The sequence below is a fragment of the Callospermophilus lateralis genome, chromosome 10, assembly GCF_048772815.1.
Source record: "Callospermophilus lateralis isolate mCalLat2 chromosome 10, mCalLat2.hap1, whole genome shotgun sequence".
NCBI lineage: Eukaryota > Metazoa > Chordata > Mammalia > Rodentia > Sciuridae > Callospermophilus > Callospermophilus lateralis.
This window is the reverse complement of record NC_135314.1, coordinates 111,568,903-111,589,800: the sequence shown is the minus strand read 5'-3', so window position 1 is coordinate 111,589,800 and position 20,898 is coordinate 111,568,903.

Below are 20,898 nucleotides of genomic sequence, written 5' to 3'. Positions count from 1 at the left end.
GATTGGTTCCATTTCTCAGGGCTAGCGGTAAGTGGAAATGTGTGGCAGAGGGAAGCAGCTCACATCATGATCAGAAAGCAGAGAGAGAGACTCTACTTGCTAGATACAAATATATATCCCAAAGCCATGCCCCAATTCCCACCTCCTCCAGCCACACCCTATTACTTCAGTTACCATTCAGTTAATCCCTATCAGAGGATTAACTAATTCACTGATTGGGTGAAGACTCTCACAACCCCATCATTTCTCCTCTGAACCTTCTTGCACTGTCTCACACATGAGCTTTTGGGGTCCATCTCACATGCAAACCATAACCATATCCTCCTGGATCTAAGACACAAAGTCAGATGAAGATGAAATTGGCAGGTTAAGGGACTGAACTAAAGGGGATGTTGTGCAGAACGTGCATAGCAGGCCTGAACCCCGGCTTGCAAGTTCAGTCCTGGACCAGCATCTGAGAATTCAGGTCTCAGGAGGGCTGCCCCCATGAACAGTGAGGGTGGCTGGGTGTGCTAAGCTCCTCACACAAAGGCAGGGCAGTGTCCATGATGCACCCAGTTTCCTTTTGGGAGTCCAATATGGGTACAGCTAGGCAGTGCTATACCACCAGCCCCAGGGACTCCCCTGGCACGTGGCTCTCCTGAGCTTCTCTGATTGGAACCATCTCACACCTGTCCTGCTGCAGGGATGCTGGGTGTCTTTTCTCTGTGACAAATCATAATCATGGTTATGACCCATGCTAAGTCCTGTGAGTCCCCAAGAAGTGCCTGGGGGTGGCTTTGGGGACCTCATGATATGGCCTGCTAACACTACCCTGAAATAAACTTGCCACAAACTGCAGAACTCCCTCTGTTGAGGTTTATGAAAAGGAAACCGTGTTGTCAACTTTCAATGTAGTTATGAAAATAAGAGTCATCTCACCTACAATATCTCAGGAACAATAACAAGAATTACATCAGCTAGTCCAAAGGAAGACAATACAAATGTGTGCCTTTGATTTGTGCAGATTTTCTTTCCATGAATTTTGGCTTACCAGGTGCACACAGGATGAACTCAATAAATGCTTATAATATTTTTTTTAAATCCTGCAGATGCGAAAAGAAAACAGGAGCCCTTCCCAAAATTTTTCATCTTTTCCCAAATATTTAACTGAAACCTCTCCTCAGTAAGCACTGGGGGAAGAGGGCTGCTTTGTGATCATGCTGCCCACTACCTCCCAGACGAACGGAACACATTTTATACAAACTTGCTCAAACGTTGTCTGAAAATGATCATTTCTCACTCGTTAACAAAGACTCATAAATAAAGTTCTCTTGTTATGAAATCACTTTGAATGTAGACGCCCTATTGTGGTTGTATGGAGTAATTTTTAAGTTAGTTGAGTTGTACCACCCCGGCTCTACTGCCCTGATAGAAAAAGTGTGGGACAAAGCACATACAACTCCAGACCCTAAGGGAGCTGTGCTGAGGGAAGAAAAAGCCACCTCCGAAGGCTACGAACTGGAAGGTTCCATCCACACAGCCTTCTTGAGATCACAGAATTAAAGAGATGGAAAACAGATTAGTGATTTGCCAGGGCTGAAGATTGGGGTTGTGGGTGGACATAAAAAAGGAAATAAACAGAATACGATTATTAATCAAGAATGTACAGAGATGAAATCCTATGTATCATTTATTTATAAAATATTTATCATTATACATTAGATCTTTTTCATTTTCGACCACAAATGGTTTTCACCTTGGTGGCGACCTTGCTGAGTGGGGAACACAATCTCTTTAATACATGAGTTAAATCCGAGATGATGTTCAAATGAACTGCGGGTAGCCGTTTATGTCAATAATAAATACAGTGGATTACTTTTAAAACCTATACTTGGGGCTTTTTATGACAGGTGCAATTGCGGACTTTCCATAAATCAATGTGCTTAAACTGCCACATGATGCCAAATGTTTAGCTTAACAGCATAAAATTGAGCAGAAACTGTAAAACATGTTTTATGGGTGCAATAAAACCCTGGGGCTGGAGGTCCTGTTTTCTTGCATTACTCTGCTCCGTCAAGTGCATAGAAAGTCTAGAGAGCCCATGGACTTGGGTATCTAAAATTGGCTTTCAGCATTTTACTCACTTGGGTCGTGACCTCCGAGGACAGCACCCACTGCTTTCTGACCTGAGATGTGCACAGGAGAGATGTGCAGGGGCAGACACAGTACCCTAACAATCCTGTTCACAGCCTTCCCTCCGCATCCGACCTCACCCAGCCCCAGGGGGGTCCCTTCTGCATGTGGAAAGGGCTAATGGATCAGAGAGGGCACAGGCACTATGTGCCTTGTACAGCAAGGGACCTTCACCCAGCAGACGGAGTCACTGCTCCCCTCTGTTGAATGCCGCTCTCTGGCTCAGTGATGGGCAAGAGGAGCCTGAGGCAGGAGAGGTGTGAGGATGGAGAGGTGCGCGCAGTAGGAGAGGCCAAAGGAGGAGCCCACTCCCTGGGTGGGGTGACTGGTGGAGGTGGTGCTCCTGCCTGAGGTGCAGCCCTGAGAAAGGAGGTCATCCTTAACTTGAGAGGCCTATGAGTCATACAGGTGGAAATTTCCACTAGGCATTGGTCAGGTGAATCTGGAACTCAAGACCACAAATGAAGTTTACCATGGTCAGAATTATTGACTTCCTACTATGAAGCCTAACATTCCAAAACACAACTGCTGACAGGGCCTTTGTTACCATAGAGATTAAAATGCCATCTGCTCATCTTCCCAGCCCCCCTTGCAGCTAGGACGAGTGACCTCATTCTGGGGAATGACTCCACAGAAATTGGGTAAGAAACTTTCTGAAATGTTTTCCTTCCTGATCAAAAGAACTATGAGAACAAATGACCTTTTTTGTTCACTGTGTACATAGCTGAATGAAACATGATGCCCGGGGTTATGGCAGCCAGGACACAGAGAAGAGTAATGTTGAAGATGGAAAGTCTTGGACCATGAACACCACCAAGGCCAAAATTGCAGAGGAGGGCAGGGACCCACAGAGCACGTTTAGTGAGTTTGCTTAGAAACACAGAGATGAAAACTCTCCCCGTAAAACCACAGGGAATCCAGGATGAGGGAGGACAGGAGGCAAGGCTTGCAGATGAGACCTGCTCCTGGTCTGAAGCCACCCGAGGAGCAAAATGAAGACACTGAAAAATCAGAGCTGCTTAATCTTGACTTCAGAATATCAATGACATGACTGCTTCTCCAGAAATAGAAACAGATGAAAATTGGTCAGCGTGGCTACCTTTGGAGCCAAAGAACTTTCACTACATCTGGAATGAGTGCGACCATCTCTGTCTTCTGCTGTTGCACACACACACACACACCTGTCGTTACAAAGGATCGCTTCAAGAAAGACCTGGGTCGGCTTTCCATTGCTCCTCATCCTCTGTCCTTATCACACACTGCTCAACTTGGGCACTCAGAGAGCTACTGCTTTCCCTACAACTTAAATATGGAACCCCAAACTGAAGGTAACAGTCTGAGGCTGTCCACAGCCACAGCTTAGCAGTGAGGAAATAGAAACAGATAGTGAAGCAGCAAAACAGAATGAACACAAGGAAAGGTGAGCAGAAAGATGCACCTAGCTCAGTTCCACTGTGACACACAGTAGATGGGTCAACAAGTGGACAAGCAGAGCACAGTAGGTGTAAATCCCGCTAACGAGTGCGCATTGGCTATGAACATCCCAAGCACAAACCTAAGTGTGAGATTGCATTAAAATGTGCATTGTATGCAATATGCACATTTTACATATCAGAACACAGAACAAGCTTAGAAGTCTGAGGATAGGAAAAGAGTTGTCATGAAAATATTCACAAGGTAACTGGTGTAATGACCCTAACATCCAAGAAAGGCAAGAAGCACACCCCAGCAGGGCCACTTTACAGTGAGCACAGCTGATCCAGCAGAGAGATGTCCCAACCCTAAATCTTCACATGCCCAATAATGTAGCTTTGAATTCAAACAGTTAAAAACATAGGTCTGAACTGGGAGAAATCACTGATAGAATTAAAAACCAGTCCAAGAGTGAACCACTGTAATTCTGAGCTCTTTATCACAAAGCACCCGCCTTCCTGAGTCCCCGGCTGTGCAGCTGTCTCGGGCGCTTGGCAGGGACAGCAGCTTGAGGGTGAGCTGCGTGCCTCCCTCTAGATCTCTCACTCTGGATGCTCCCAGAAACCCTCCAGCTCTGTGTAGCAGGGGTGAGCCCGTCAGCATGACTGCACCTCCCACCTGCACTTCTCCAAGTGAATTCTGCTCATGTCATTGGTCACCTAGGCCCAACCTTCAGATCCTCTAGCTCTTGGTCCTATTGAAGGACACTCAAATGCAGGCATCCAGGATCCTGGCTGCTCAGGAGAACTAGTCAAACACTTAGCCCAGCAAAGTGCTCAGGACTACAGTCCAAAGGATCATCAATGTGCAGGGAAATCTAAAATTCTGGCCTCCCCACAGCAAGGAGCACATAGCTCAGTTTACTGTGTCACCAGTCATTTTGCTCCAGGAGCAGCACTCTCCATCCTGCCCACAGAGTGGACCTGCCTCCCCACAGCACTGGCTGCTCTCCGTGTGCAGAGCAGGTGGGCCTGCCCTGAGCGACTCCAGGGTGTGCAGAACAGCAGTTCTAGGCTGCGCCTGCCCTGACCCACTCCACTTTATAGAGCACTAGTTTGTGTGAGCTGCTCCATTTTATATCCAAATGCCAAGATGGGACAACTCTACAGCTTGTTTGTTCAAGTGAACAACCACCATTTGCCCAGCACAACCATAAAACACAACTTGGTAAGTAATTTACACGTGTGCCAACTTATCAAACTAAATCAGGAGCAGCTGGACACATGGACATCACAAATCCTATTGAACATGGACACAAGAATTCATCCACCTCACCACAATCAACTCTCTCACCCATAAAAGGAGGAGAGCCCCCAAACCCCCTGCACACCTCACAAGACGGAACACAGAAGCACCCTGACCCTACCACCTAGTCCTCATCACCAGCTTTACCCAGGAAAATCACCACAGTGACAAACCTCTAATTTCCTGTCCTTCCTGGGCTTCAACTAGTACAGTCTCTCCTGCCCATGATGACCATGCAAGGCCCACCCAAGCTTAGGTGACACACTGACACCTCAAGGTGACACTCCAACACCTCAAGGTGACACTCCAAGCTGACACTCTGAAACTGAAACTGCTGTCCATCTGGACCCTCTGCTTTGACAAGTCTGTGGAACTCGTTCATTGAAACCCTCATCTGAGCACCTACAGTGGCTCTTCCTCTGCATGCACCTCTCTGCCTGTGTCTTGGCTCAGTGACCTGTAACCTGCATGCACCTGGCCCTTCCTGAGTTCTCTGGCCTATTTATACATCATCATGTGAAATAGGTGTGACTTGAGTGTTATAGATATTAGAAAATAAGATTGGAATAAAAGAACTTGGGTGTCATCTTGTGACTACCAGGTGAGCCAGGAGTATTCAGAGAACTGCCACCACTGACATGGCCTGGCCCATGACTTTATTGCTATTTAACAAATTCCGACACTGTGGGCAGACACGGTGTGTTTGTTCTATGTTGATAATGCAGCTGGCTCACAGCTGGCATAGCCAGCAGGATTCCATTTGTTAAAGAAGGAATTCAAAGAGAAATAGTCCACTGGAAAAATAATTAGAAATACACAATTTTTTAAAAAAACAATTGAAGTGGGGATAGTAGAGGATAGGAAAGGCAGCAGAATACAACAGACACTAGTATGGCAATATGTAAATCAGTGGATGTGTAACCGATGTGATTCTGCAATCTGTATACTGGGTAAAAATGGGAGTTCATAACCCACTTGAATCAAAGTGTGAAATATGATATGTCAAGAACTATGTAATGTTTTGAACAACCAACAATAAAAATTTAAAAAAAACAATTTAAGCCATTTGGCAATATAGACAAAATTTGGTAGCCATACCAGAGGTCAAAAGCTCTCTCTGCCAATCCCAGGCCTGGCTTGTGTCTTGATACAAAACATCTGGGGTAAAACCAACTCGGGGGCTGGAAGAAGGGCACTCCTCAGATCCGTGCAGACCAAGGGCTGGAGTTTGGGGAGCTGGGGAGGCAGGTTGCCTACATCCCACAAGGTTTCCTCTCTTGAGGAATTGCTTAGCAGAAGAAATATACAAGGCACAGCAAGAAGGGTAGCAAACCTCAGGCCACGTGCCTACGATTATCCTTCTGTAAGGTGGACAACAGAGTGACTCTAGACAAAGAAATAGTCAGTTAACTTAAGAGACAAGTTAGCTCTGGGATGGCAAAAAAGGGTCCGAGTGGAAAAGAAAGGCCCTAAAACAGTGCTCACCTCTGGGGACCCAGGGCACTCCACTGAGGAAGTTAGACCAACGTTTTCAATAGCAGCCCCAGAGGATGTAAAGTTAGGTTTAAAGGATCCTAATGATGTGAACCCATTAATACATAGGGCACTAAGGAAAGAGGTACCTGCAATATTATTAAGAAGCCTATGAGGACAGACAGACAGACAATGGGCAAAGTACTTAGGCACCATGAATCTGTAGATAAAATAATGACAGACTGCATAATAGATGATGCCCTAAGACCTTGGGACCTCCATCCTGAGGACCCAGGAGACTGGAATGACCCTTGGGGGAGGATCTATGCAGTATGACCAATTATGAATTATAAATTACAACCAACAACAATTACATAATGATGACATAATGATTATAGCCATTACATGTTATGCTATACTATGATATGATAATAATATGGTATTAGAGATTATACTATGTAATGATATAATAATAATTATAAAGTATAATTTATCATAAGCAATATATCATAACTAGCCAAACAGTAATAGATTATAACCATAGAAAAAGAAGGTCTCAAAACACAGTAGAAGCCAGGCATGATGGTGTGTACCTGTAATCCCAGAGGCTTGGGAGGCTGAGGCAGGAGGATTGCGAATTCAAAGCCAGGCTCTGCAAGTTACTGAGGCACTAAGCAACTCAGTGAGACCTTGGAAAAATAATTAGAAATACACAATAATTAAAATACAAAACAGGGTTGGGGATGTGGCTCAGTGGTTGAGTGCCCCTGAGTTCAATCCTGGGTACCTCAAAAAATAAAAAACACGAAAGAAGTTAGGAAATACACCAGGGCAGAATGGCCGAAACTTAAGATAGATTTTAAGCAGAAGCAAACCCCAGATGTTGACCTGACTTGTGCACCTGTGGGATAGAAGAGCAAATTCTACAGCCTTAAGTGGTTCTGAAACAAATATGATTAATTCCTTAGCAGAAAATGCAAAAAAAATATTTTGTACTAGGAATTTAACCCAGGGGCACTTAACCACTGAGCCACATCCCCAGTCCTTTTTACTTTTTATTTTGAGATACAGTCTTACTAAGTTGCTACAGAGTCTGCCCTCCAATTTGGGATCCTCCTTCCTCAGCCTCCTGAGCTACTGGGATTAGAGTGTGTGCCACCGCACTAGCAGAAAATACAAATCTAAATCATGAGACTTAAAGCTTACAACTAACCACCCCCCAAAAAAGTCCTATCAAAGTGAGACTGAATAGCAGCAGCCTGGAGAACAATAAACCCTTACAAACTCCTTTTTGTAACCCCATAAAATTTGGGTATAATTTAAAATGAACAGTCTAGATCAAGCAATTAAAAACATCAGAGGATTAGCTGTCTTAGCAATGGTACATAATCAGACGAATGCATGCCACACCATTTGTGGTACCAGCAACAAATGAGATAAGCAAGGCATAGCTACCAGGCATTACAAATGTCTTAAGTTCTCATTCGTGAATGCTCATTGGTTGTCAGAATGTGCATACGCATTACAGACATTCTGCCATCAGAGCTATCCGGGTCACATACGGTAACAGTCATGACAAAAATCACTGTCAAATCAGAGCCCATCACAAGTCAAAAGTTTTTCCACATTCACCACTAGAATATTCAGTAGGCCAAATACACCTGAGCCAAATTACATTTCATGACAGACAGAATTTCCTGTCACAACAGACAAATAGAACCTACAACATATCTAGACACAATTGGACACCAAGATCACACCAGGAATACAACCCACAGCACAGAAAAACTTCCAGAGAAGAAATGCATTCCCTCCAGGAAACCAACATTGAAATGTGCAGAGTAATGCAACCAGATTCTTTTCAAAACACTAGAAGGGCCCAGGTGAGAAATATCTTCATAGGGTCTGGGGATTCTAGACCATCTATCCTACTGTCCATGGAAACTCAGGGAAATAGAAACACACACTTTCTCATCTGACACTGGATCACAGATAACCTCAACAAAGAAACTAATTAATAAAAGTAACGACCCACAAAGACAGAAGGATTAGGTAGTAACGTAACTGAAGCAGCCCAGCCAGAGCAAAAAAAAAAGAAATCATGCAATCATTGTAACCCAGTAGAAGTAACCATGGCTCCGTTGAGAAGGAAAGCATTTGAGCATAGATGTGATAAAATCTGTGATATACAAAAACTGGTGGCCAAGAAAACACACAAAATTATGAAACATAGACTAGTGAATGCACAGGTTGAACCCATCACGCCACCCACTCCCACAGCCGAGGCATATATAGAACAATGCCCATTAAAACAGACTAATCAGGGGCTGGGGTTGTGGCTCAGTGGTAGCGTGCTTGCCTAGCATGTGTGAGGCTCTGGGTTCAATCCTCAGCACCACATAAAGGTGTTGTGTGTCCATCTACAACTAAAAAAATATAAAATAAAAAATATTAAAATTCTTTAAAAAAAAAAAAAACAAACTAATCCTATTGGCCATTATGACATTGGCACTCATCTTGAGCTCCACCGGGGTCACAGCAGCAGCATTGGCAAACCAGACTGAAAACCTGCAATCCCAGGGACAACTGCAACCTCCACTCGTGTCCAAGCTGTAATACCCAAGCTCAGGCAAAATGCTTCTGATCTGAAGCATACATACCAACGTCACTATGCACCTTGTCAGCACCCACGCCCCCATAACTATCACATCCTACTAGTTATTTTGTTCACAAAGACAGTGATAGTACAGCAGCACCTGCTACTAGCACACTCACCAGCCCCACAGATACTCCCACAGACACTTGAGCATGGTAAATGTCACAGTGGGAAACTAACCAACTGGACCCCTTGCATCATAGGGAGACTCACCGAGAGGTAACATCAATGTGAACAAGCAAGGAAGCGCCCAGAGCCTACTGAAGGTTGCCTTGGAGGAAGTGCATATGCCCCACATGTAATTCATGGTGCAATGGATTGATTATAACAAGTGAATAGAAGAGGAAGCATGCAACTTTAGATCCATGGCATCATGCACAGCCTGCCAAGGACAGTTTCTGCCTCAGGACACTGCTCACCACAGGTAATTCGACTTTTAAGGGGAAACATCACTGATAGCTTATCCCACCACGGTAATATTGCAAACATACAGTGATCACAAATACCACATTTCAGCTAGAGGACACTCATTCTGTGTACTAGGATACCATACTAACAACGAATTGAGGCACAGATGGTCACCATCTGTGTATTACACATTTGAGGAGATTACACCAACCACAGACTATGATCCTATAAATATAGCAGCTATAGACTCATATGCCAGGGACATAGGAAACTGTGTGCCATTAGTCAGTCACTGAGGTGTAACCTCACAATCACACCTCAGGATCAAATGTTCATGTTATCATGAACTTGGAACATGTGAAGGGACAAATGTAACCCATGTTACCATGAAAGGAAAACCTGACCTCACCTCCTGTACCCAAGAATGTCATTCAGGGACCTTCCTGAATCATGGCATGACAGAATTCAAGAAATCCTGTGGGTCCATACAACATTCATCAACTGTTAGAGACCAAAACAGAAGAAACTCAAAACACCATGTGATGCCTTCCACAAATAATTGGCTAATGTCAAGAATTCCATGGAGCTCACCAAACGTGGAGTGGCAATACTAAATGCAAGCTCGGTTGAACTTGCAGAAGATACTTGAGGACCTATGTGCAAAATGAACGGTCTTCAAATTACTTGGCAAATCCCTCAAAACACACACACCACACTCAGGTTGGTTCATGGGCTGACTGGAAACAATGACCTGAATCAGGAATGATTCATCTAAGCTGACCAGCACAACTTGGTCTCATTGAAATGAAACATTGTTCTTATTGGCAATGATACTTGGATTCTACTTGCTTAAAACTTACACTGTCATTCCTTGTACTACATCATGTAAAAGAAGAATTTGTGATTCCTCTCCTTCCAGAGTCTTTAGGCTCAGGCTTTCAGGAGGTAAGATGTGAAGAACAGGCTGTGCCTGCCCTGGGTGACTCCATGGTGTGTAGAACAGCAGTCCTCAGGCTGTGCTTGCCCTGAGTGACTCCATTTTCTAAAGCACTAGTTTGTCATAAGCTGCTTCATTTTTGAGTCCAAGTGCCAAGGTGGGAGGACACTACACCTTGTTTGTACAACCACCATCTGCCCAACACAACCATAAAGCACAAATTGTTAGGTAACTTAAGGGTGTCACCTTGTCAAACTAAATCAGGAGCACCTGGACACGTGGACATCCCAAATCCTATCAGGAACACCAGACACAGGAGCTCATCCACCTCACCAGATGAGAACCCCTCATTCAAGGCCCATAAGAGGAGGAGGCCCTAAGACTAGACAGCAACACCCTGACCAAGTCACCTGGTCACTTCTCAGAAGCCGTGCCCAGGAAAATCACCACAGTGACCAATTCTGATTTCCTGCCCCCATCCAGCTTCAACAGAGTGCTGTTTCTCCTGACCATGAAGACCACCCACAGCCCACTCTAAGGTCAGATCTCAGGGCAATAATCCAAGCTGCCATTCTGAAACAGAAATTTCTGTCTGCCTTGCTCTCTCCTTTGACAATTCCATGGAATTAATTCATTAAAATCTTTATATGGGGCTGGGGTTGTGGCTCAGTGGTAGAGCCCTTGCCTCAAATATGTGAAGCACTGGGTTCAATTCAGTCCCGCGTATGAATGAATAAAATAAAGGTCCATCAACAACTAAAATGAATGAATAAATACCCTCATCTGAGCACCTACAGTTCATTGCTCTCTGCTGTGTCTTGGCTCAACATCCTGCAACTCTGCATCCGCATTAGCCCATCAATACTACATGTACTTCAAAGGGAGTCACTCTGCTACATCCATCCGGCTTTGGCCATCTATCACAAGTCTGCCAGAGAGCCCACAACCCCACGGTGTACAGTGTGGTCTTCTTGCCTGACAACCTTCGAGGCTGTCAAGAATAAGCTATGTCATCAATACAGACAGAAAGCTGGTGTCTGTCCACAGGTCAGAATGTACTGAATAACAATAAATCCACAGCGACACCACTTCCAGCAGATTTGGGGTTTGCTCAGGAGCAGGAGCATTTCTGCTGATGTCAGGAAATCTGAGGACCTTCTTCAATGTCACCAGCAGGGACTTTGTTCTGAACAGGGATAGTGCTCATATGTGTATGGACAACCAGAAACACGGATTTGGGTACTGGGGGAGAAAAGAATTTGTACAACTAACTTTAAGATTTCATGTGACTTGGGAAACAAAGAAGGAAAGGGGTCTGAAAAGGTGGTGGTTTCCTGGGGGACCCAGTGATCCTTCGTGATTGATCGGGAGACCTTCCAGCCAAACACACAACTGGGCAGCAGACGCCATACAATGTTCTTTGACCAAATAAAGGAAAACATTTCCTTGTGAAGTGAATAAGAGAACTTTGTAAAATAAAAAATGACATTTCTGAATGTGAATATTCTCTCCAAAGGGCAGGTGGGCACCTCATTTCAGATTAGCTGTGCTCAGAGGGTAAGGAGAAGGGGTTGTGGTTGCAGGTGATGGACAGCAGGCTGGAGAGCATGGATATATGTCCTCCATCATGCTCCACTGGAACCCAACAAGCCTTCGCTGCTGTTGCAAACACCAGGGCGAGTCCCAGGCTGTCCTGCCAAAGCAGCCTCGGGCCACATCCCCATTGGCTGAGAAGAAATCAGTCTACTTCCCTAATCTGCTGCTTATGGAAAGGAGGTGACTTCTCCCAGAGTGGCATGAGGAGCTGCTGCTCAGGAAGCGAAAATGGCCACAGGGTGCTGATCCCAGTGCCCCCCAACTCACCTTGCATTTCCACTTGGTAGGCATTGTGCCACACAGGTAGAACAGCAAGCAGGCATATGTGGCCTGAGGAGCCCAACCCGGAGTTGAAGTGACCAAGATCACCCCACGCCCACTGCCAGCCCACAAAATAACACCCGGCAGATCAGAACCCCTCAAAGAGATGGGCATTCCCAAGCTGAGGAACTGAGAAGCCCTGAGGATGACCTTGTCACCTGGGGAGCAGCGGGCCAGTCACAGACACAGGAAGGAGGAGAAGAAGACAGCAGAGGACTGCATCCTAGAGGACACACTTACTGCTTTTTAAGAACTTTGCATATGAATAGAAAACAGAACAATGTTCAGAAAGGAACTTTGGTCTAAAGAGTGTAAGCATCTGGAATGGAGCTGTTGGCACTTAATGATATCAGGAGAGGAGGACCCAGCGGAGGGCAGTTGAAGGTGAAAGGAGAGGAAGAAATGAGTGGGGGTGGGGCATCCAGGGCACAGGCTGAGGGTTTGCCTCCCAGCCACTGCTAACCAAAGAGCAGGACCCAGGTCTTCCACATGACCTAGGTCTTCTCCTAAGGAAAGGAGAGAGAATGGGTGACCATTTTAAAAAACAATGTGTTCTTGTTTTGATTTGTTTTGTGTTTGTTTCAAGCTGCCTATCCCTAGAACTTTCTCAGGCAAACTGGGAAAAATGGTTGGCTCAAGGTTTGAAGTTGTTCACCCCTGAGGAAGAGATAGAAATAGACCACAAATGCACATGTCAAGAAAATAGAAAAATTGATACAACGATTTTTTTGTTCTGTTTTTGTTTCATTCTGTTTCGGTTTTGTTTTGTTTTATCTTATTGGGTTGCGTTATCTTTATAATAGATTAGAAATTAGTAAGGAACAGATGGAGAGAGTGTTGAGTAAATTGTTAGAGGTTCAGACCATGGAGAAAGACATTTTAGATCAAGCAGAGGAGAGGGTCTCTCAAGCTAGTCAGACAGAGGAAGAAAATTTAAAGGAAGAAAGCTTAGAGGAGAAACAGCTATTTTAGGGAAAAAGCTACAACAGGAGGCTGCTACTAACACCGTTCTATCACCAGAAGGTGTAATTCAACCAACAACTCCACCTATGGAGACAGCTCAGTGGCCCTCAACACCCATGGTTGATGGATGGGATCCTGGGACAGGACCTCAAAGATTGGCATGCCCTGTGCTTGAGCGGGCAGGAGGGCAGCGAATTCACTGTGCTTTAGATTTCAAAACAGTGACGTAGTTAAAGGAGACTGTAACAACCTATGGTCCCCAAGCACCCTTCACTGTAAGCATGGTTGAATCCATAACCAACTTGGACATGACAAGAGCAGATTGGTCTAGTATGTATAAATCTGTGCTAAATGGAGGACAATATTTGTTATAGAAGGTTGCCAATGAGAAATTTTTCATGGAGACGGCTAGGCGAAATGCAGCAGCCAGTTATCCTCAAAGAAATATAGATATGTTGTTAGGAAAAGGACCTTATGAGGGTCAACGGCAACAAATTGAATATGATCCTGCTATATATGCACAAATTGCTGCAGATGCAGTTAGGGCATGAAAACTTTACAAGGATATGGAAATTTACAAGGTCAATTATCTAAGGTAATACAGGGAGCTAATGAACCTTACACTGAATGTGTAGATAGGCTTATTCAAACAGCTACCAGAGTTTTTGGGGATACAGAACAAGCAATGCCATTAATTAAACAATTGGCTTATGAGCAAGCAAATCGTTGGTGCAGAGAGGTCATTAGAATATGGAAACATGGAGATTTAAACACATATATTAAATTATGTAGAGACATTAATGAACAAGGGCAAGTCTTGGCAGCTGCAGTACAACAGGCTTTAGATGCCAGGCCAAAAACATGCTGCAATTGTGAACAACAGGACATTTTAAAAGGAATTGCCCCACAGGAGGAGGGTTTAACAAAGCTACGTATCAAAGGAGTAGAATACCGAATATTTGCCCACAATGCCATAGAGGGAGACATTAGGCTAATGAAAGCCGTTCTCAAACCACCATAGAGAGTACTCCGTTATCAAAAAACGGACAAGGACCAGGTGTTTACCCCCGATATTGTGGAGAAAGGCATCGGGCTCCATTGCCAAAAAACGGACAGGGGGGCCCAATGCTCCGGGACCCACGACCACAAATATACGGGGCACTGGAGGAACCCAGCAACACCATCAGGGTAGTGCCCAGGACACATTATCCATCAGATCTCTCATCAGACGAACCAGAGGGAGTGCAGGGTTGGACATCTGCACCTCCGCCAGAGCAGTACTAACTCCAGAGATGGGAGTTCAAATCATTCCCACAGGAGTAAAAGGACCTCTTCCCCAAGGAACAGTAGGCTTATTGTTAGGACGCAGTTCTTCTACTCTAAAAAAACTTAGGATAAGTCCCGGGGTAATTGATCCCGATTATGAAGGTGAAATAAAAATTATAGCTAGTTCTCCAAAAGGTATATCAGTAATTTCACCAGGAGATAGAATAGCACAGTTATTAATAATACCCAGCCTACATGATAAATTTTCCAGTAGTAGTATAGAAAGAGGTTCCAGGGGACTAGGCTCCACAGGTGTAGATTGGGCTATGCTGTTTTTAAATTTAGATTCTCACCCAATGCTAAAACTAAATATTCAAGGACATGAATTTAATGGGCTACTGGATACAGGTGCAGACCTTAGCATCATATCTCGTCAAGAATGGCCAAAACATTAGCCATTACAATAAACCACTCAAACACTTCGAGGCCTAGGAGTGGCAACTAATCCCCATAGAAGTGCAATGGTATTAGATTGGAAGGATCCTAAAGGATGTGAAGAAACTATACAGCCATATGTATTGGATCATCTTCCTATAAATTTATGGGGAGAGATGTCCTAGATCAATGAGGTTTGACATTAACAAATAACATCAATCCAAATGCGCCCACTATTAGGGCTAGACAAGGTTTCAGGAAAGAAAAAAGATTAGGAGAACAAGGTATAGCAGCACCAATTCAAATAGATCAAGGAATAAATAGACATGGACTGGGTTTTCAGAAGGGGTCACTGAGGCAATAAAAATTACTTGGAATCAGAAAGACCAGTATGGGTTCCTCAGTGGCCCCTGACTAAAGAAAAGATACAAGCAACCCATGACCTGGTCAAACAACAATTAGTGGAGGGACATATACAACCTTCTGTATCTCCCCATAATACTCCCATTTTTGTCATCAAAAAGAAATCTGGTAAATGGAGATTATTGCAAGACTTAAGAGTCATTAATAATGAGATGGTTATTATGGGACCTGCTCAATCAGGGATTCCTCAATTGTCTGCTTTGCCTGGTACGTTTTAGTTATAGATATTAAAGATTATTTTTTTTCAATTCCAATTCATCCTGAGGATAGTCCACGTTTTGCATTTACTATCCCTGCACTGAATCATGAAGGTCCTGATCAGAGATATGAATGGAAAGTACTCCCTCAAGGGATGGCTAACAGCCCAACTATGTGTCAAATTTATGTTAACAAAGCAATCCAGCCACTTAGAAATCAAAATCCTGAACTACAAATATTTCACTATATGGATGATGTATTGTTAGCACACAAAGATAAAAACACATTGCTAGAATGTTATGCCACACTTACAAATTTATTTAAAAAATTATAATCTAGAGATAGCAATAGGTAAAATGCAATTAAATTTTCCAATTAATTATTTAGGAGTTCTATTATCCTCAACCATGGTCCGTCCACAAAAAATTCAAATATGAGTAGATCAACTCAAATCACTAACAACTTTCAAAAGTTATTAGGAGACATAAGTTGGATAAGGCCTTATCTAGGCATACAACAGGAGAGTTGGGACCTTTATTTGATATCCTAAAAGGTCCATCAGATCCAAATTCACCCCGCATGTTGACGCCTGAAGCAAGAGAGGCATTAAAAATCATTGAAACATATATGGAAAATATGCATTTGGATAGAATTGATATAAGTTTGCCTTTATTATTTATTGTACTACCAACAAAAAATATTCCTACAGGAGTATTTTGGCAAGAAGGTCCATTATTGTGGATACATTTATCTTATTCTCCTAACACTATTCTTACTAGGTATCCTGAGGCTGTAGGACAATTAATACTCAAAGGAATAAAAGCAGCAAAGGGAGTGTTTGGGATTTCTCCCAATAAAATTATTACTCCATATACTATGGATCAAATTGATGAGTTAGCTAATGAGTTAAATACTTGGACAATAATCATGTGTAAATCTAATGTTTCATTTGATAATCACTTACCATCTAATCCTTTGTTGTCTTTTTGGTCTTCACATCCTGTAGTTTTTCCAAAAATGATAAGAAAAACCCTTATCATGAATGCTCCAAATGTATTCACTGATGGGTCAAATAATGGTACAGCAGCAGTAGTTACCCCTGATCAAACTTTTACATTTTTAGTACCCAAACAATCAGCTCAAAAGGTAGAGCTTAATGCAGTATTACAAGCTTTTGTGATATTTAAAGATTCTGTATTTAATTTATTTTCTGATAGTCAGTATGTAGTTAATGCTATAGTATCCCTTGAAGATGCTGGTAGGATTTCTCCTTGCTCTACTATTTTCTCTTTGTTTTCCACTATACAAAGTCTAATCTGGGACAGAAAAGATCCATTCTTTATAGGACATATCAGAGCACATACAGGATTGCCTGGAGCCCTTAGTTTGGGCAATGATTTAGCAGATAAAACTACACATGACATACATATTTTCTCTACACTAGAAGAAGCAACAAATTTTCATAAAAGGTTTCATGTCAATGCTAATACTTTACAAAAGTGTTTTAAAATAACTAAGGAACAAGCTAGACAAATAATAAAACAATGTCAAAATTGTTTGACCTTTTTACCACAAGTTAATCTTGGAGTCAATCCTAGAGGATTGATACCTATCCATATTTGGCAGATGGATGTCACACACTTGCCAGAATTTGGAAAATTAAAATATTTGCATGTTATAGTTGATACTTCTTCCGGATTTTTGATGGGCTCCCTTCATGCTGGAGAAAAAACTAAATATATTATAGCTCATTGCTTACAAAATTTTGCCACTGTGGGTGTTCCAAAACAGTTAGAAACAGATAATGGTCCTGGATATACTTCTACCTCTTTTAAACAATTTTGCTCATCATTTGGCATTACTCATATAACAGGAATCCCATACAATCCACAGGGACAAGGCATAGTTGAAAGAGCTCATCAAACTATTAAATTGTACTTATTAAAGAAAAAAGAGAGAATTGGAAAGGGGTATATATATCCCCCAAAGATAAACTTAAAATAACCCTTTTTACTCTAAACTTTTTAAATTTGGATTCATCAGGGCTTAGTGCTTCGGAAAGGCATATGTGTCCAAAAAATGTACATAAGCCCAAGGTACTTTGGAAGGATATTCTAACAGGACAATGGAAAGGTCCTGACCCAGGATTGTCTGGAGTCGGGGTTCTGTTTGTGTGTTTCCACAGGGAGAACAGCAGCCGATTTGGATTCCAGAGAGTCTAACCAAAGCAATTTCTACAGACCAAAAAGAAGATGATTTGATTCAAATCTGCCGCAGTCTGGCTGGGCACAATTCAGGAGCCACTTGTCAAAAGAAATGAACTTTATTTTTAGAACCACACACGCCAAACAAAACAGCTCCTCAGGAAAACCTTCAGAGCCCAACTGCCACCACCGGCTTCCCACAAGCCTCTCCCTCAACCCCCAGCCTCTCCACCTCCCATAATCCTCCTGCTCTTGAGGCCGATTGGCTGGGTCGCGTGGGCGGAGCCAAAAAGGTCCCCCAATGAGCAGCTCCGTGGCCTGAAAGGGTAGGGAAACAGCCCAATGAGCATCACCGCAGAGGAGCCAATCAGCTAGATGTTGCTGGGGCCGCTGTGAGCCAATTATCAGCTGGTAGTCTGAAAGGGTGGGGAAACAGCTCAATGAGCATCTCCATTGAGCATCACCACAGAGGAGCCAATCAGCTAGATGTTGCTGGGGCCACTGTGAGCCAATCATCAGCTGGTAGTCTGAAAGTTTGCTGGGGCCCCTTCAGCTGTGGCTCTCAACAAAATCCATAACAGCTGATATCCAGAGTTCCAGCTTGGCTATTCTTACATCTGCAACAGTGATTAACCAGGATGCTTTTTTCAATATCTATTTTATTATTGCCTTATCCCACATCATAAAGTTCTATTTTATTTTTTGAGCTCATACAGACCTAGGTTAATATGTTTCTGATCAGTTTTGTTTTTTGACTGTGGAGTTTTAAACATTGCAATGGAGATTTCACCTGTGTAAAGCTACAAGGCATTTACTCTTGTCTTATGTGTTGTATGTTTGTGTGCACACTTGTGTTTGGTGTTGTATGTCTGTGTGTGCATATGTCCATATATCATATATGAGGAGCGCTCATGAAAAAATGGATCCAAATTTTTTTTATTCACGTGATTTTAATGGTTTAATTTAAATTGCGTAAACAGCTGTTGAGGATTGTTTTAATATGTGAACAAATAAGGAGGTTAACAGATCTGTTTGTTTACTTTCACCTTTCCTTTTCATTATATTTAATAATTCTGTTAGGATAATGTAAATTGTTCAGAAGATTGTTTTCTTAGTACCTGTTGCAATGTTACATAATTTTTTTAGCATCATTTCCAGAATTCCTATCTTCATCCCAGTGCCGGTGAAGACATAGATAAAACCAAACTATAGCTTCTTCGATAGTTATCACAACAAACTGTATAAACTGATGCATCAATGAATAATAACTCAACAAGTGATGCTCAATCAAGACTATGGGAGGAAATGGACATATTGATGGATTCCTCTGCTTTGAACTGCTTGCAGAACTTGCCTGGACTATGTATCACTCGTATGTATTGTGAACTATCTGTTGGTGCAACAAATTATGGTAGTGCTGGAGTATCTTTGCTGATGGTATCACCGGTGGTACAATTTTTCAAAGGAGCCCTCAATTGGCTTAGTGTCATGGCATTTTGCATCCTCCTCCCTTCTACTAGTGATGGTCTAAAATTTGGGGGCCAACAGATGTGAGGCAAAGAACCTCACCCCCCGACTGGTGCAAAGGCCTATCCACAAGTATGGCTGTATGCTGGACCGGTAATCAGTGATGGGTATGATCCAATTGCAGTGGTACTAACTTAAGATAGGGGCCTGACGCCTAGAGGTCAGCTCATCCGATGACGGGTGAGAACCATATGTTGTATTGGACAACCTAACAGGCACAGTCCCTAAGCCACATTGCCTGTTGTTTAATTAAACAGAAGGGGGGAGATGCTGAGAGCCATGGCCGAGTCTGTATGGCCCCTGGCATTTTGCCAACAGTATTGATTGACAGGTGAGGCATTACTATCCGCCTCGGCTACTACTTTTGAGTTCTCGAGCTACTTTGGAGTTCTCGTGGGGATTCCCGGGGAGTTCCCTTTGGTTGGAGAAGTGCAGGAGGAAGGATTTCCGGAGGAGATATTTCCGGTGGCTGGTTCCTGGTCAAGCCACGTGGCGTTCGGGAGGAGTTGCTGGTGGAGTTCAAAAATAAAGTTTGTTCCTGCTTCAGTGGCTCGTGATTTGTTCCCAGCCAGACTGTGGTAACTAAGTTGCTCAGGGTCTTGCTAAGTTGCTGAGGCTGGCCTCAAACTTGTAATTCTCCTGCCTCAACCTCTTAGTCACTAGAATTACAAGTATTGCCACTGCACCTGGGCCCAAGCTTTTTAAAGGAGGCTATGTTTCCCCAAATATTTCTGATTCCATATACACAAAGAGCCCTGCTGTGCCAGCTGACCTTTGTGACTTCTTCAGTGGAAAGAGCTGCCCAGAACCACCCAGGAAATCCCCTTACCCATCCTGTGCTCCCCACTCTTGCCTGTCTTCTCTCCCACTGCTTCCCTGGCCTGGTCTGTGGCATAGGATTCCACCACCCCCAGGAAAGTGTCCCACTTGTGCTCTTCCTCAGTCCTGGATGCTCTCCAGGGGCTCAGCCACTACCCTCTGTAGACCCCCGTTCTGCCATCTCGGGGTGGGGTATCTCTGTAATCTACCCCAGCAGTGTCAGGAGCCCACCCCCACTCACTGAAGGCAGAGCAAATGGCAGGGGCACATGGAACAACTGATGGCTAATGAATGTGGCAGGATGTTACCTGGAGGTATTATCTTGTGGGTTCTTTGCCTGCTTCCTTGCAGGACAAGTGGGCTCATGGAAGAGAGGAATCGAAAAGAGCCCTATCAAAAAAACTATCAAAGTAGATCTTTGTGATTCTAAAATAGCATTTGAGAATCAAAAGGCAAAGTCTAGGGCACCAAGTACACAGATCTCAGACCATGAATGTTGTAGGGACAGATGAGGCATGGCACTCAAGACAGCAGGAGACCGTTTTATTTGGCTGCAGCCAGGTTCAGAGGGCACAGCTTTTGCTGTAATCAATTAATCCCCTGAATCCCGAGTTCAGGGAGTTTCAGAACTTTATACCCAGCATGTAAGGGGAAAGGCTTAGGAGTTCACAGTCTGCAGAAGTTCACATAAAAAGCAGCTTTTTCTTTCATTGTTCTGGGAAAGTTAACCCTTCAGGGACAACTCCTGAGAAGGAGAGAGCTTCTTCTCCCCTTTCTTT